Below are 17355 nucleotides of genomic sequence, written 5' to 3'. Positions count from 1 at the left end.
GAAAAATTGTACTGTTGACTTATCAAAGCTGTGATCTTTTTGCAAACAGGCTTCCATGTCTGTTTCCCATTCAACCACCAAATTTTTGGCTACCAGTTAAGCATTGCATCTTTAGGGCTCCGAATTACTGATACGTTGTTCTTCTTGCTGGTTGTTTTTGGTGGTTATGTGCTGCGGAGACAGTTTTGTCTCACTGCACCCTTTTATAGGGTTTCGGGTGTTTTAAATCTTTACAGGAGCAGAAAGCCTCATCTTTATGCCACAGAAGCACTGGTAGTTTTGAACTGCTGACCTTGAGATTACCAACCCGCCTTTTAAACACTACACTTCCGGAGTTGCTTGTTCTTGTTGTTAGCTGCCTGATTCTGAATCATAGCGACCTTATGCACAGCAGAACGAAACACTGCCAAATCCTGTGTCATCCTCAAAATTTTTACATGTTTGCCCAATCCTGCTGACACTATGTCAATTCATCTCATTGGGGGTTATCCTCTTTTTAGCAGACAATCTGTTTTATCCAGCATGAAGTCCTTCTCCAAAGACTGGTCCCTCCTGATAACATATCCAAAGTAGGAGAGACGAAGTTTTCTTATGCTGGCTTCTAAGGAACCTTCTGTCTGTATTTCTTCCAACACAGATTTTTATTTTGCTTTTCTGATAGTTTATGGTAATTTTAATATTCTTCTACAACACCATAATTCACATACATAGATTTTCTATGGTCTTCTTATTCGTTGTCCAACTTTCACATCAATAAGAGGAAATTGAAAATACTATAGCTTGGGTCAAATATCCTTAGTCCTCAAACTGATACCTCTGGTTTTGAACACTTTAATGAAGTTTTCTGCATTAGGTGTACCTAATGCAAAAGATCATTTTATTTCTTTACTTCTGCTTTGTAAGTGTTGATTGTGGAGCCAAGCAAAATAAAGTCTTTGTCAGCTTCTATCTTTTCTCCATTTATCTTGATGTTATTTTTTAGTTTAGCTGTATAGTTTTATTTTTATTTACAATAATGTGCAATCCATAAGGAAGATTGTGGTCTATTATCTTCATCCATAATTATTTTAAGTTCTCTTTGCTTCTAGCAATCAAGGTGGTATCATGTGCATATTGTAATTGTTAGTCTTCATCAAATTCTGATGCCATGTTCTTCTTCATAAAATCCATGTTCTGAGATTATTTGCTCAGCATGCAGATTGAATAAATTTCTATCATACATAGGATAAAATTTCATGGTAGATCTTGAAGTGTTCTTCAATGTGTCATTTCCTGTAGAGTAAATGGTCTGATTCAAAATGGCCAATAATAGTCCATTTCAGCTCACTAATGCCTAGGATAATCTTCTTGCATACTGTTTCATTTTTTATAATTTAAAATTTTCCTAGAGTCATACTTTGTACAATTGTTCATGTTCAACAACTTCAAGAGGTAGCATATGATCAATAGCCAATGATACTAAATGAAGAAGTCCAAGGTGCATTGAAAGAATTGGCAAAGAACAAGGCTCCAGTAATTGATCAAATAAATATTGAAATATTTCAAGAAAGTGAGGCAGCACTGGAGGCACTCACTCATCTATGCCACAAAATTTGGAAGACAACTATCTGGCCAACTTTTTGGAAGAGATCCATATTTGTGCCGACTCCAAAGACAGGTGACCCAATGGAAAATGGAAATCATCAAACAGTATCTTTGATATCTCATGCGAGTAAAGTTTTATACAGAAACGGCTGCAAGCATACATTGACAAAGAACTTCCAGATGTTCAAGCCGGATTCAGAAGAGGATGTGGAATGAGGGATATCATTGCTGATGTCCAATGGATCTTGGCTGAAAGCACAGAATACCAGAAAGATGTTTACCTGTGCTTTATTGACTATGCAAAGGCCTTTGATTGTGTGGATCATGACACGCTATGGATAGCACTGCGAAGTATGAGTATTCTAGAACATTTTATTGCACTCATGAGGAATCTGTATATGCACCAAGAAGCAGTTTTCAAACAGAACATGGGAACACTGAATGGTTTAAAGTTAAGAAAAGTGTGCGACAAGGTTGTATTCTTTCACCATACTTATTCAACCTGTATGCTGAGCAAATAATCTGAGAAGCTGCATTATATGAAGAAAAATGTGGCATAAGGATTGGAGGAAGACTCATTAACAACCTACAATATGCAGATGATACAACCTTGTGTACTGAAATTGAAGAGGACTTAAAATATTTACTGATGAAGTTCAAAGAGCACATGGATTTCATCTCAATGTAAAGAAAACAAAAATCCTCACCACTAGACTATAAATAACATTTTTATCAACGGAGAAAAGATTGAAGTTGTCAAGGACTTCATTCTTCTTGGATCAACTATCAACACTCACTGGAGCAGCAGTCAATAATTCAAACGACATATTGCATTAGGCAAATCTGCTGCAAAAGAACTTTTTAAAGTGTTAAAGAGCAAAGACGTCAGCTTGAGGACTAAGGTGTGCCTGACTCAAGCTATGGTATTTTCAGTAACCTCATATGCATGCACAAGCTGGACAGTGAATAAGGAAAACCCTAGAAGAGTTGATGCTTTTGAGTTATGGTGTTGGAGGAGAATATTGAAAGGCTGCCAAAAGAACATACAGATCCATGTTAGAAGAAGTACAGCCAGAGTGCTACTTGGAGGCCAGGATGGCCGAACTTCGTCTATCATACATCTGACATATTGATCAGGAGATATAAGCTGCTGGATAAGGATATCATGTTTGGTAAGGTGGAGGGTCGTAGAAAAAGAGGAAGACACCTACCAAGATGGATTGGCAAATTGGCACAGCATCAATGGGCTCAAGCGTGGCAACAATTGTGATGTTGGCCCAGGACCAGGCAGTATTTCATTCTGTTGTATAGTGTTGCTATGAGTTGGTACTGACTCAACGACATCTAAGAATAACAACAACAATTCATGTTACCATTCTTGAAGGATGGTTGCAGCTGTCTCTCCTCATTTTGATTTGTGCCTCATCAGAAAATGAAGTTCCTGAAAGTTCTACTCCATTCACACCGGTATGGTCAATTCTATTTTTTGGAGGAGGCTCTTCCGCAGTCATATTTTGAGTGCCTTTTATGTAGGTCCTTTGTTTCTCTCGTTATGTTTCTTCCTAAATATTTCATCCTTTGGGCAGCTATTGCAAATGGTATTGCTTTCCTAATGTCCTTTTCTGTGCTGTCATTGTTACTTTAGAGGAATCCAACTGATTTTTGTATGTTGATCTTATATCCTGCCACTTTGCTGAATCTTCCAATGATGTCTAGGAGCTTTTTTACTGAGTCTTTGGGGTTTTCTATGTATAGGAACATATCGTCTGCAAATAGAGAGAATTTTGCTTCTTCTTTGCCAATTTGGATGCCTTAATTTCCCTATCTTGCTATATAGCTCTGGCTAAGACTTCTGGCACAATATTGATTAAGAGTGGTAGCAAAGGACATCCTTTTCTTGTTCCTGTTCACAGGTGGAAGGCTTTTAGTTTCTCTCCATTGAGAGTGATGTTAGCTGTTGGTTTTGTGTATATGCTCTTGAATATGTTGAAGAGTTTCCCTTCAATTCCTACCTTGTTGAGTGTTTTTTTTTTTTTTTATCAGAAATGGATGTTGGAGTTTGTCAAATGACTTTTCTGCAACAATTGATATGATCATGTAGTTCTTTTCATTTTTATTATTTATATGGTGGATTACATTGATTGTTTTTCTAATGTTGAACCATAACTGTATCACTGATATGAATCTCACTTGGTCATGATATATTATTTCTTTGATTTGTTGCTGGGTTCTGTTGGCTAGGATTTTGTTGAATATTTTTGCGTCTATGCTCATGAGGAATATTGGACTATAATTTTCTTTCTTAAGTGCTGTCCTTCTCTGGTTTTGGTATGAGAGTTATGCTTGCTTCATAAAAAGTATTAGGAAGCTCTCTGTCCTCTTCTATATTCTGGAATAATTTGAGTAGAATTGGTGACAGCTCTTCCCTGATTGTTTGGTAAAACTCACCAGTGAAGCCATCTGGACTTGGACTTCTTTTGTCTGGGAGTTTTTTGATGACTTGATCAATTTCTTCTTTTGTTATGGGTTAGTTCAAGTTTTCTGCTTCATGCTGTGTAAGTTTAGGCAGTTCATGTTTTTATAAAATTATATCCATTTTTAATTTATTGGAGTACAACTCTTCATAATGTTCTATTAATATCCTTTTGATTTCCTTTTTTCCAGTTGTGACATCGCCCATGTGGTTTCTAAGGTGAGTGATTTGTGTCTTCTCCCTGTTTTCTTTTGTTAGGTTTGCCAATGGTTTGTCGATTTTATTAATCCTCTCAAAAAACCATCTTCTTGTCCTATTGATTATTTCTATAGCTTTTCTGTTTTCTATCTCATTTATTTCTCTCTGATCTTTGTTATTTCTTTTCTTTTGGTAACTGTAGATTCCTTCTTTTGGTCAGTTTCTAATTGTTGGAGATGCTGTGTTATTATGTTATTTTTGGTTCTTTCTTCTTTTTGGATGTTTGCATTTATTGGAATAAATTGTCCTCTTAACACTGCTTTTGCCATGTCTCAAAGATTTTGGTATGTTGTGTTTTCAATCTCGTTTGTTTCTAGGAGGTTTCTAAATTCACGTTTATTTTCTTCTTTTTCCCAGTTGCTTTTCAGAAGGTGTTATTCAGTTTCCAGGTTGTTGTTGTTGTTAAGTGCCGTCGAGTTGGTTCCGACCCATAGCGACCCTGTACAGGGTTTCTGAGGGTGTAAATCCTTACGGGAGTAGAAAGCCTCATCTTTCTCCCGCGGAGCAGCTGGTAGTTTTGAACCGCTGACCTTACGGTTCGCAGCCCGATTCGTAACCACTACGCTACCAGAGCTCCTTCAGTTTCCAGGTATTCGGCTTTATTTCCGTAGTCTTCTAATTGTTGATTTCTAGTTTTGTAGCATTGTGGTCTGAAAAAATGCTTTGTATCTTGATGTTTCTAAATTTATGGAAGCTTGCTTTGTGACGTAACACATGGTCAATTCTGGAGAATGTTCCATATGCAGTGTAGAAGAATGTGTATTGTGCTATTTTGGGGTTGAATGCTCTGTACAAGTCTAAGAGGTCAAGTTGGTTGATTGTGCTGTTTAGTTCCTCTTAAGTTTGTAGAGTTTCTTTCTGGTTGTTCTGTCCCTTTTTGAAAGTAGCATATTAAAATTTTAGATTTATCTATTTCTTTCTTCAATTCTAGTAGGGTTTGCTCTTTCATTGGAAGTTTATAAATTTATTATAGTTATGTCGTCTTGCTCAATAGACTCTTTGATCATGAGATACTGTGTTCTTTATCTCTTATGTTGGCTTTTGTCTTAAAGTTTATTTTATGAGAGATTAGTAGTGCCAATCCTGTTTGTTTGTTATTTCAATTAGCTTTGTATATATATTTTTTCCATTCTTTAACTTTTAGTTTTTTTTTGTCTTTGTGTGTAAGGTTTGACTTTGGCAGGCAACATATTGAAGGGTCTTGTTTTCTTATCCATTTTGCCACTCTCTCTCTCTTCACTGGTATATTAATCCATTGACATTCAATGTAATTATTGACAGGTATGAAATAATTTTTGCTATTATGTTAATTTTTAGTAGTGCTATGCATTCCTTTTTCTGCATGCCTTCTTCTGCTGAGTTTGTGTTTTTTCTGCTATTTCTTGTTGGTTTCTTCTAAGTTTCATGCTTCCTTTTTCTGCTTGGATGTTCATTTTCATGGTAAATTGGGAAGTATTAACTTTCTTTGGGATAGTCCTGTAATGTATTAACTTTTTCCTCCATTTGAGACAGTCTATTATATCCTGTAATCTACCTGACCTCCTCCCAACCTGGATCTCCATTCCTATATTTTTACCTTCTTTGACATTGTTTTTATTTTGATCTTAGGTTGACCTCCCAGCTCCTTTAAATTCGTCGTTGTAATTTTGTTCTGTTCTGGGCTCTGTTATCTGTCATCTGAGTTTCAAGTGGTGTTGCCACATCTGTCAATCTCTCTTTGTTGTCTGTTCTTGTTGGATTTCAGTGCAAAAAAACTCACTTTAGGTTGTTTTAAAGTGCTGGGTTGGCTTTAAAAAAAATCTCTTAGCTTTTGTTTATCCTGATTGCACGATCGTATTTGACTGACAGTTTTGCTGGATAGACAATTCTTGGTTGGAAGGTTTTTGTTTTTATTTTTTATTTTAGGGTTTTATATATGTCTCCCCATTGTCTTCTTGCCTGCATCATTTCTGCTGAGGAGTCAGAGCTTTATCTGATTTGCTTGCCTTTGTAGGTAACACTTCTCTTTTTCTTGGCTGCTTTTAGGATTCTCTCTTTGTCTTTGATTTTGAAGAGCTTGATTATTATATGTCTTGGTGATTTTCTTTTGGGAGTCTATCCTTCCTGCAGTACGTTCAGCTTCTTAAATTTTTACCTTTCATCCTTCAAGATGTTAGGAACATTTTCTTCCAGAAGCTCTCCAACTATCTCCTCTGTGGATTTCTCTGATTTTTTCCATTTCCAGAATGCCAATAATTCTTAAGTTATTCCTCTTCATGTTATCCAGCATGACTCTTAGACCTTCTGCAGATTTTTTATCCTTTATTCTGCTTGCTCTTCTATCTTAACAGTATTGAGAGATTTGTCTTCCAGCTCGCTAGTTTTGGCTTCCATCTCTTCTATTCTTCTCCTTTCCCATTTCAGTGTATTGTCCATTTCTGATTTTTTACTGTTAATCATCTGGACCTCTTTTTTCAGGTTTTGAATTGTTTCCAATGCGGTAATGATTTTGTTTTATTGCTCCTGTAGTACTTTACTGACTTCTTCCTTATTTTCCTCCACGACCCCCCTTTTTTTAGGGTTCCTTTTTTTGTGAATTATGTGGGTTTAAACTGGATTACATCAGTTTTACAATCATCCTATCATATTTCATTTCTTTGCAATGATTGCAATCCCCTCCATGTATCAGTAAATAACTAAAAGATACACCCCACAAGCTCACCCATCCCCGGTCATCAGCACACAGCCCCTCTCTCTCCCTTATTCCAGTGTTCCCAGCTACTTCATCTGTCTACGTCATCATCTTTGTCTCTATCCCTGGGGTCACTGCCTCTCTGGGAAGGGTCATGTTCTCTGCTCTTCTCACTTGATGATCTCAAGGACCTCCGCTCCTGGGCTGCAAAATCAATCATCCCTCTCCTTTTGTTAAAAAACATCTACCTTTACATTTCAGACCCTGGCAGTCAGTCCTGATGGAAATTATTCACTACTGTACAGCAAGAGTCTTATCCCCATTTCCTTTCGCCAGCCTGGTCACAACAGATAGGAAACATTCAGTGGAGGTTCAACCTACCCCTGCCCTTCTGGAGCAAGGTTCCCTCTTGAAAGTTTGCAAGTCAGTCACTTCTTGCCTTTATAGCCCCTCCCTCCCCATTGTGGGTAGCCAATGTCTAAGTTGCCCATCCCTGTCAACCCTGTGTACCTAGGGGGTGGGGGTGATCCTTGCTGTAAAGATTTGTTCCCTTTTTTGATCTACTACATCCATACGTTTAGGTAAAGTTCATCAAATTTCTTCCCTCTTCTTTCTTCTTCTAGTTGAGTTCTGATCATCTAGCTATCAAAGCCATGTCAAGTATTATATGCAAGTTGTTCTTGTGCATCTCCCCTCACTTCTTATCAGCTGGAGAGTTCACTCTCCTCTCTAGTCCTCTGTGGCCATGTCACTGTCTCTGGGCCCAGGAGTCCCCGGGTCATGCCCTAACTGCTGGCCATCCAGGTCTACACCTGGGTTCACAGGAGTCTGTGAATTTGGTCGTACTTAGATCCCAACTTCATTGCTGTTTTTTTCCCCCTCTTCCCCTTATCAGTGAACAATGTGGTCACCAGCCATACCACATGCCTGCTCGTGTTCTCCCCTTGAGTCTTAGTTTTAGAAGGGTGTTTGCTCTGAGGGGACCTGACCACTTGCCTTGATGTCTCCTGGGAAAACAGCTTATTTGTTCTTGTAGTAATCAATCATACTGCCATTATTGTTTCTGATTTTCCCTGCTGGACTTTCTTCATGAAGTATCTTCTGTTCTTCTAGCCACTCTAGGCTGGTCTACTCATCCTTTCCAGTGGAAATGTCCCACCTCACACAATTCTGGATGGGAATCTGGCTTCTACCTATGGTCTTATGCAGTGCAAAAGCTCCACAGGAGGTCTCTTTCATTGAGCAATTTCTAGCCCCCTTTAAGATATTCCAATCAGTTATAGGCTGAAGATGGACTTATAAGCTTTCTATTGTGATGTTTCTGGCTACCCCTCCCCCCACCCCAAGTGTCTATTTCACAATGGTAGGCAAGGGAAACCAAGATTCAAAAGACAGCCAAGTGTCTTTACATCATTCCCCTCTTTTACTCTTTCAAACCATGCCTCAATCCCTGTATCCCGAAGCCCTGTTGTTTCAAGGTTGTACATACATCATCATTTACCTCTGTCCCACTTAGCGCATGCGAACCTGCCTAACTGTTCTCCTGTTCGCTTTGTTCTTCCATTCCCCTCCCCCTCCTTGTGTATTTCCCACCCCCCTCAGAATCTAAGTTACCTTTGTCTATTCCTTACCCTGTGCTCTATCTTCCCCTCCTTTCCTCCCCTCCTCTCCTCCCATACATCCCAGTGATCAGCAATTATATATATATAGTTGGGTTTTCTCCGCCCCCTTTTGAGTGGGTTCTGTTTCTTAGTCTTTTACAATAATGTTCCTATGCAGTATTTCTCCTTTTGTAACTGACTAATTTCATTCAGAATAATGTCCTCAAGGTTCATTCATGTTATGCGGCGTCTTCTAGCTTCCTTGTTGTTCTTCAAGGTAGCATAGTATTCCATTGTGTGTGTGTACCACTGCTCATTTTTCCATTCTTCAATTGATGGCCACTTAGGCTGTCTCCATCTTTTTGCTATTGTAAATAATGCTTCTATGAACATGGTGTGCATATATGTACTAGTGTTATGGCTTGTATTTCTTGCCTCCACCTCTTTTCGTAGCATTTGAATTTGTTTCCTTTATATTCTTCTGAATTCATTCTTCAGCAAATCCAAAGACTCCTCTTCTTCTTCTTCTGTAAAGCCTTCATCTGCCTCCAGCTCATTTGTCCCAGTTACTCCTTTCTGTTTTTGGATATGTTTTGAGATCTTTTGTTGTGTTTTTTGTTGTTGTTTTTATTTCCAGTAATTAGGTAGTTTTTTAACATTTAAATGGATGTTTGTTGTTGTGTTGTTACAATTACTGAATGTCTCCTGGTGGATATGATCAGGAGGTAGTATCCCCTCTTTGAGTGTAATGCCTAGCAGCTATTATTAGCTCTTGTCTCATTGGTGGAATATTATGGGATATGATTGTATCTTGGCTATATGGCCATGATTGCTGTCTCTTCTTGAGTAACATAGGGAGAAATAGTTCTCACCTCCAGGAAAAAAGTGTGATCAATAGGGCCAAAAACAGAAGCAATATAAAAGCAGAGACAAAAGCCACCACTCTAAAACAAAAATAAAAGTGTATCCAACTGGCCAGTCGCATTTGCTGCTGTTCGTGCTCCGTAGAAACCTCCAGCAGTAGGTGGGGGTGTCCACTCAGGTCCCTCCTCTAATCACCACTATAGAGGTGTACAGAAATATATTGAGAAGTTAATGGGAGAATGATTGTCTACTATTTTTGTCTCTGAAGGTCAGTTAGGTATCTGTGTGTGCATAGCATGATTCTCGAAAGAGTTGTGTCCTTTTATGTTGGGGTTTTACAGAATTTTCAAACGGTTTATCTGTCTGGCCAGAGGTGTTTTTTTCTTGCTGGGTAGACAGGAGTAAAGGGTCTCGCACAAGTTAACTTTAGGGCTGGGTTCCAGAGTCAGATGTCATAAGTAGCTGCCAAAGAATTAGCCTGTGTGACCAACGGGGGTCTTCTTCTCTGTGCCATGGGAAAACTGTGGGCTCAACACTGGACCCTTTTGTGGGTGCATGCCCACCTGACTGAAGGTGTTGGGTCTGGGCAGATAAGGCGTGACTGAAAAGAGGAAGAGAAAACATGTAGAATTCCCCCAGGTTCACTATGGCGGTACAACTATGGCCCTGTCTTCTGAACTCAGCCTTGGTGGGGTGACGGCAGAGCGAGTTCTGTTTCCTGATAGATTCCAAAATCACAATATTTTCCTTTATGCAGTGATTTTCCCACCGGTGGGTACAGGAAATTGATGCCATGCATCTTATGCTTGATCCAGAGCCTTGTAGCTGTTCTGTGAACTCAGCTTTTCTGGGTTTTCAACGCCTCCCCCATGAAGCCTGTCTTAACTGACTCACTCTGCCTCTGCTGCGGTAAAAATCGGAAGAGCTCTCCATGTATTTTTGATTCATGTACGTAGAAACTTTTGGATCTGTGACGTGACAGTTTTAATCAAATATGGTAACTTTGTCACAAATTTTTCTACAAATATATTTTCTGACTTCCAGTTGACATTCCAGTTACAAAATTATTAGTGTACTTTTAATTTGTCCCACAACACACTGATGCTTGTTTATTATTATCATTATTTTAATTCTCTTTTCTCTCCCAGATTTATTTTGAATTATTTTTTGTTACTTTCTTCATATTAATTACTTTGTACTTTCATAATATTACTTGCTGTTGTTTTTAAGTGCCGTCGAGTCAGTTCCAACCCATAGCGACCCTGTGTAGGGCTTCCAAGGAACAGCTGGTGAGCTTGAACTGCTGACCTTGCAGTTCAAATGGCTTTTCAGTCTGGTGTATTAACCCATAGTGCCACAATTTAGTCAACCACAAATTGACCCAGTGTATTTTCTATCTCAAATATTATGATTTTATTATCTGAAAATTTCATTTGGGTATTTTAATGTCTTCCATGCTTATACCTAACTCTAAACATATGGAGTATAGTTATAGTGACTATTTTAGTATCTTTATTTGCTAGTTCTAACATATAAGTAATTTTCAGTTTGTTCTCCATGGATTATGTTTTCTTTTCATTATGGACTGTAATTTAAGTTTATTTTCAGACTGGTAGCATTTGATTGGATGTCATACACAGTGAATTTTATCTTCTTAGATGCTGAATCTTTTTTATTCCTGTAAATAATTTTGAGCTGTTTTCTGGAATGCAGTTAAGTTACTTGGAAAGGATGTGATCTATGTGGATCTTGTTTTTTTACGATTTGTCATTCAAGACAAGAGCAGTTCTCATTTGAAGGATAATTATTTCCTATTACTGAAGACTCTTTTGAGTTCTCTCCCCAGTCTCCCATGAATCATGAGGTTTTCCTGTTGACTGGAGAAATGAGACACAGAGGCACTCATCCTGACCCTGTGTGAATGATGGACACCATTGTTTCTATCTACTTGGAGTGGTTCTTTTCTTAACCTTAAGTGTTTTCCTAACACATGTAAACTGATCAGTACTCAGCTGAATACTTGAGAAGAACCTTTTATAGTTTCCTGGAATTTTTTCTCTGTGAAATTCTCTTGTCTACAACGCTGTTCTGCAAACTCAAACTGCCTAGAATTCCCCAGACTCTCAGCTCTGTTTCCTTACATTATGGTATATGTCAAGTTTCACCTGGATTCTCTGCCCTCACTCTAAGAGAACTCTCTCAAAGCATCAGGTCACAGAATTTGTAGACCAAAATTAATTGTTTCAACCATCTCTCATAAATTGCTATCCTTTATTTTCTGATGTTCAGTGTCTTGAAAACTATTATCTCACATATGTCATCTGTTTATTTATTTTGCCTGTTTCACATGACAAGGTAAATCCAATCTTTGATAATCCATGTTTTTTTTGGAAGCAGAAATCTGTTTTCTTTAGTTTCATTTTTAGAAAAGAGTTATTAAGTTGAATATGTATTGCATGAATAGCTTCTCTTTAAATGATAAAGATCAATATGTGTATGCATTGACCTCTGTATAATCTCAGTTCTGAGGTTATAAATCAGATTGAAATATTAATCTCATATTTTAATTTTGCTTTCTTATTCTATTTAATAGATTAATTCTAAAATATTTGTGGCTTTGCTTTCAAAAAATAATTCTAGATTCATGGATTTTTGATCAGACACACCTGACTGTTAATGAGTAACATGTACATTGTCCAAGAGGCAGTCATTAAAACAGAACAAGAGGACACTGAATGGTTTAAAATCAGGACAGGTGTACAGCAGGGTTGTATTTTTTTACTATACTTATTCAATATGTATGCTAAGCAAATAATCCAATTGCGAGGGTGGCACAAGACCCATCAGCATTTTGTTCAATTGTGCATAAGGTCACTATGAGTCAGAATTGAATTGACAGTACCTAACAAACAAAAATTAACTAGAATTAGGACAGTGAGGTAGCTCTGTACATAAGCAATGTGCTACTAATCACAAGGTTGACAATTAGAGCCCACAAACAATAAAATAACAATTACTAGAATTTAATGGATCTTTTCACTAAGTATAATGTTTAATTTTTGCTAACATAATCAAGTCCAGGTTAATGTTTTACAGTACTGTATACATTTTGTATTAAGTAATATATCTTCATAGCCTCTATACAGATTGGCATAAATAAGTGACTAAATTTTTTCTTGGAAATTTGGGTATTTCTTCTCTACTCTCACATGAACAATTCATTCATACACTAAAGTCAAGTTACTTGTGTATATCACTCCAAGTTCTGGAAAGGTACCCCGATGTTGTAAATGAGTCACCATACAATCCTACCTCCACCAAACAATAGTGATTGGGTCAAGTAAGAAGAATTCAAATCAATTTTAAATAGTGCAGTTTCTACTAGGAAGGGCATTTGGCTTTCCATTTAACAACATTTTACAAGAACATGTCATAGTTGTTAGAGAGATTTTGTGGTTATAAGGCAAAAGTTTGTATTTGACAAGTACAGGTGACTCAATATAAAACCTAAGTATAAAAAACAAAATACAACATGAGAAGAAAATGAAGGTAAATTCATTCTATGTAACATCATTTTAGTCAATCAATTGATCTGGTTTTTCCTGTTGCTAGCCCAACTCTAAATTTGTCAATAATGAGAGGAATAGATTTCTCTTCTTTTCTTTTTCTCTTAAGCACATTTGAGTTGACTTTTTGTCAAATGCAGGCAAAAGTGTTCTGAAATAATTACTGACTGATTATTTCCATCAAGATTATGATGTTTACAATGTGAAAAACAGGTTAGCAATACCCATTACAGAAAGCTTATGGATATCTAGGGTTTCTAATTCATTACACATGCTACAATGAGCATATACTTTATAAATATACAATGTCTTCAGATTTTTTGTGGTTTTGCCTTCTTTTAAAATGAAAAAAGGAAGTTTTGCTATCCTGTTTCTAAAACTATTAGCAGAAGAGGGGTGGCAATTAGAAAAGGGAAGACACTGTTATTGGCAAGCCCTTTAATGGCAGAAGTAAGTAATAGTGAGTTTTCTTACTACAAGGAGTTGTTATTAAGTGCAGTGGAGTCAATTCTGGCTCATAGCAACCCTGTATAGGGTTTCCAAGGAGCAACTGGTGCTGCTTATTATCTTAAAATATCACACCAGGAGCAGACTAGAAAAAAATCATGAAGCTAACTAATGTGATGTCCCTTATCATAGTTATAAGGAACTCTGGTAGCATAATGGTTATGAGTCGGGCTGCTGACCTCAAGGACAGTAGTTTGAAACTACCATCAGTTTCACAGTTCCATAAGAGAAGGATGAGGTTTTCTGCTTCTGTAAAGATTTACAGCTTTGGAAACCCTATGCAGGGTCACTTTGAGTCAGAACCAACTCCAAGGCACACCAACACTACCACCGCCACCATAGCTATGGAGTCCTGGTGTGGTGCTGTGGGATAAAGAACTGCACTGCAAGGTTGGTTTGAACTATAAATTCAGTGATTCAAAGCCATCAGCCACTTCTTGGAAACCCTATAAAGGGTCACAATGGGTTGGAACCAACTCAATGACATTTAACAACAAAAATCATAACTATAAAGAGTTCTGTTCTGTTTAACACATCACCATTCATTGGAGTGGTCCTGACTCATAATGACACTATGTACAATAAAACAAAATACTGCCCGGTCCTGCGCCATTTTCACATTACACTTGAGCCCATTGCTGCTGCCATTGTGCCAACCCATCACTTTGGGGTCTCCCTTGTTTTCACTTGACCTCCACATTACCAAACATGAAGTCCTTCTTCAGGGACTGGTACCTCCTGATAATATGTCCAAACTATGAGAGACAAAGTCTCACCATCCTCGTTTCTAAGGAGCATTCTAGATGCATTTCTTCTGGCACAGATTTGTTTCTTCTTCTAGCAGTCCATGATGCATTCAATATTCTTCTCCATCACCATAACTCAAATGCATCAATTCCTCTACAGACTTTATTATTCATTATTCAACTTTCACATGCATATAAAGCTATTAAAAATACCCTGAGTTGGGTCAGGTATATCTTAGTCCTCTAACTGACATCTTTGTGCATGAACACTTTAAAGAGGTCTTGTGCAGCAGATTTGCCTAATGCAATACATCATTTGATTTCTTGACTGCTGCTTCCATGAGTATTGATTGTGGATCCATGCATAATGAAGTCTTTGACAACTACAATCCTTTCTCCATCAATCTTGATGTTATTTATTGATCCAATGGTGCAGATTTTTGTTTTCTCTACATTGAGGAGCAACCTGTAAGGAAGGCTGTGGTGTTAAGAGTTTCATAAGTATTTTTAAGTCCTTTTCATTTTCAACTAGCAAGATTGTGTTGCAAGTTGTTGATGAGTCTTCCTTCAATCCTTGTGTCACATTCTTCTTCATATTTATCCAGTTTATCCGATTATTTAATCAGCATACAGATTAAATAAGTGTGATGAAATAATACAACCCTAGTACACTCCTCTCCTGATTTTAAACCATTCAGTATCTCCTTGTTCATTGTGATCCTCTTGGTCTTTGAATAGGTTCCTTCTGAGCACACTTATGTGTTCTGGACTACTCACTCTTCCCAATGTTTTCCATAGCTTATCATGACCCACATAGTGGAAAGCCTTTGTGTAATCAATGAAGGGCAGGTAAACATCTTTCTGGTATTCTTTGCTTTCAGCCAAGATCCATATGGTATTAGAAACTATATCTCTAGATCCATGTCTTCATCTGAAACTGGCTTGAACCTCTGGCAGTTCCCTGTTGATGTACTTTTACAACCCTTTTTGAATTATCTTTGGTAGAATTTTACTTGCATATGATATTAGTTATATTATCGGATGATTTCAGCATTCCATTGGGTCGCCTATCTTTGGAATGTGCACAAATATGGGTCTCTTCCACTCAGTTGGCCAGGTAGGTGTCTTCCAAATTTCTTGGCATACATGAAAGAGTCTCTCCAGTGTTGCATTAGTTTAGTGAAAGATTTCAATTTGCATTCCATGAAATATCAGAGTTTTGTTCTTTGTCAATGATGTTAGTGCACCTTGTACTTCTTCCTTCACTACGATTGGCTTTTGATCATATGCTATCATTTGAAATGTTTGGTATTGTAATTTTATATTCCTTCCATCTTCTTTAGATGCTTTCTGCATCATTCAATATTTTGCCCAAATGATGTTGTTAAGTATCGTCAAGTTGACTCCAACTCATAGCAACCCTATATAGGGTTTTCAAGGAGCAACTGGTGAGTTTTAAACACTGAGCTAGCACTTCAAACTGAACTTGCAGTCCAGTGCTTATTCAACAGTGCCACACCAGGACTCCATTTTGCCAATAGAATCCTTCAATATTGCAGGTTGAGGACTCCATTTTGTCCATAGAATCCTTAATATTGCAAATTGAGTATTTTTCTTCAATTCTTTCAACTTCAGAAATGTTAACTGTGCTTTTCCCTTTTGATTTTCTAACTCCATGTCCTTTTATATTTCATTATAATAGTTTATTTTGTCTTTTTGAGTTGCATTTTGAAATTTTCTGTTCAATTCATTTACCTCCTCATTTATTCCATTTGTTTTAGCATCTCAATACTGGAGATAAATTTTCCATTTTGACCTTTTCTATCTTTCTTATCTTCTTAGTGATTTTTTGCTTTCCTCCTATATGATCTTCTTGATACCATTCCACAACATTTCTGGTCTTTAGTCATTAGTGTCTAATGTACCAAATCTGTTACTGAAATGGTCTCCCCATTCAGGTGGGATATGTTCAAATCATATTTTGGCTCTCATGTACTTGTTTTAATTTTCTTGAACTTCAGCTTAAACTTTCAAATATGTAATAGATGGTCTCTTCCACAGTTTGACCCTCCTTGTTTTGGCTGATGATATTGAAGTTTTCCATGGTCTGTTCCGACAGATGTATACAATTCGATTCCTATGTATTGCTTCTGGTGAGGTCCATGTGTCTTTTATGTTGTTTGAAAATGGTGTTTGCAGTGAATAAGTCATTGGTCTTGCAAAAGTCTATCAAGTGATTTTCAGCATCATTTCTATTACCAAGGCCATATTTTCCTAATACTGATCCTTCCACTTTGTCTCTGATCTTTGCATTCCAACAACCAGTAATCATGAATAAACCTTAATTGAATGTTTGATCAATCTCAAACTGAAGATGTTGGTAGAATTCTTCAATTTCATCATCACTTTGCTTTGGTGGTTGGTGCATAAATATGAATAATAGGGATATTAATTATTCTACCTTGTAGTTATATGAATATTATCATTGCACAGACACCATTGTGCTTCAAGGTAGATTTTGAATGCTCATCAAATAAAGCATTAAGAAATGCTCTTTTGGATAATGAATGCAATGCCAGTCCTCTTATACTTGTCATTCTCAGCTTTATAAACCATATATTTGTCAGATTGAGTGGGTTGCAACCCATAAAGACCCAGTACAGGTTTCCAAGAAGTGACTGGTGAGCTTGAACCACAGACCTTGCAGTCCAGAGCATTAACCTGCAGTGCCACACCAGGACTTATATTAATAATTTTTAAAGTTACCCTATAAATCAGAGTAAAACTGCTTCATAGAGTTTTCAAGCAGACTGCCTTATCTTTCTCCTGCAGATTAGTTGGCGGATTCTGATAGCCAACCTTTCCATTAGCAGCCCAATGCAATATATAAATATATATTTGTTGTTGTTGTTAAGTGCCATCGAGTTGATTCTGACCCATGGCTACCCTATATAGGGTTTCCAAGGAGCAGCTGGTGAGTTTGAACTACTGACCTTGCAGTTCAAAAGGCATTGTAGTCTGACAGACACATTAGTCCACAGCACCATACCACCAAGACTCTCTCTCTCTCTCTCTCTATATATAT

The sequence above is a fragment of the Chrysochloris asiatica genome, unplaced genomic scaffold, assembly GCF_000296735.1.
Source record: "Chrysochloris asiatica unplaced genomic scaffold, ChrAsi1.0 scaffold00180, whole genome shotgun sequence".
Classification (NCBI taxonomy): domain Eukaryota; kingdom Metazoa; phylum Chordata; class Mammalia; order Afrosoricida; family Chrysochloridae; genus Chrysochloris; species Chrysochloris asiatica.
The sequence above is the reverse complement of the archived record's forward strand: the minus strand, read 5'-3'. Positions refer to the sequence as shown.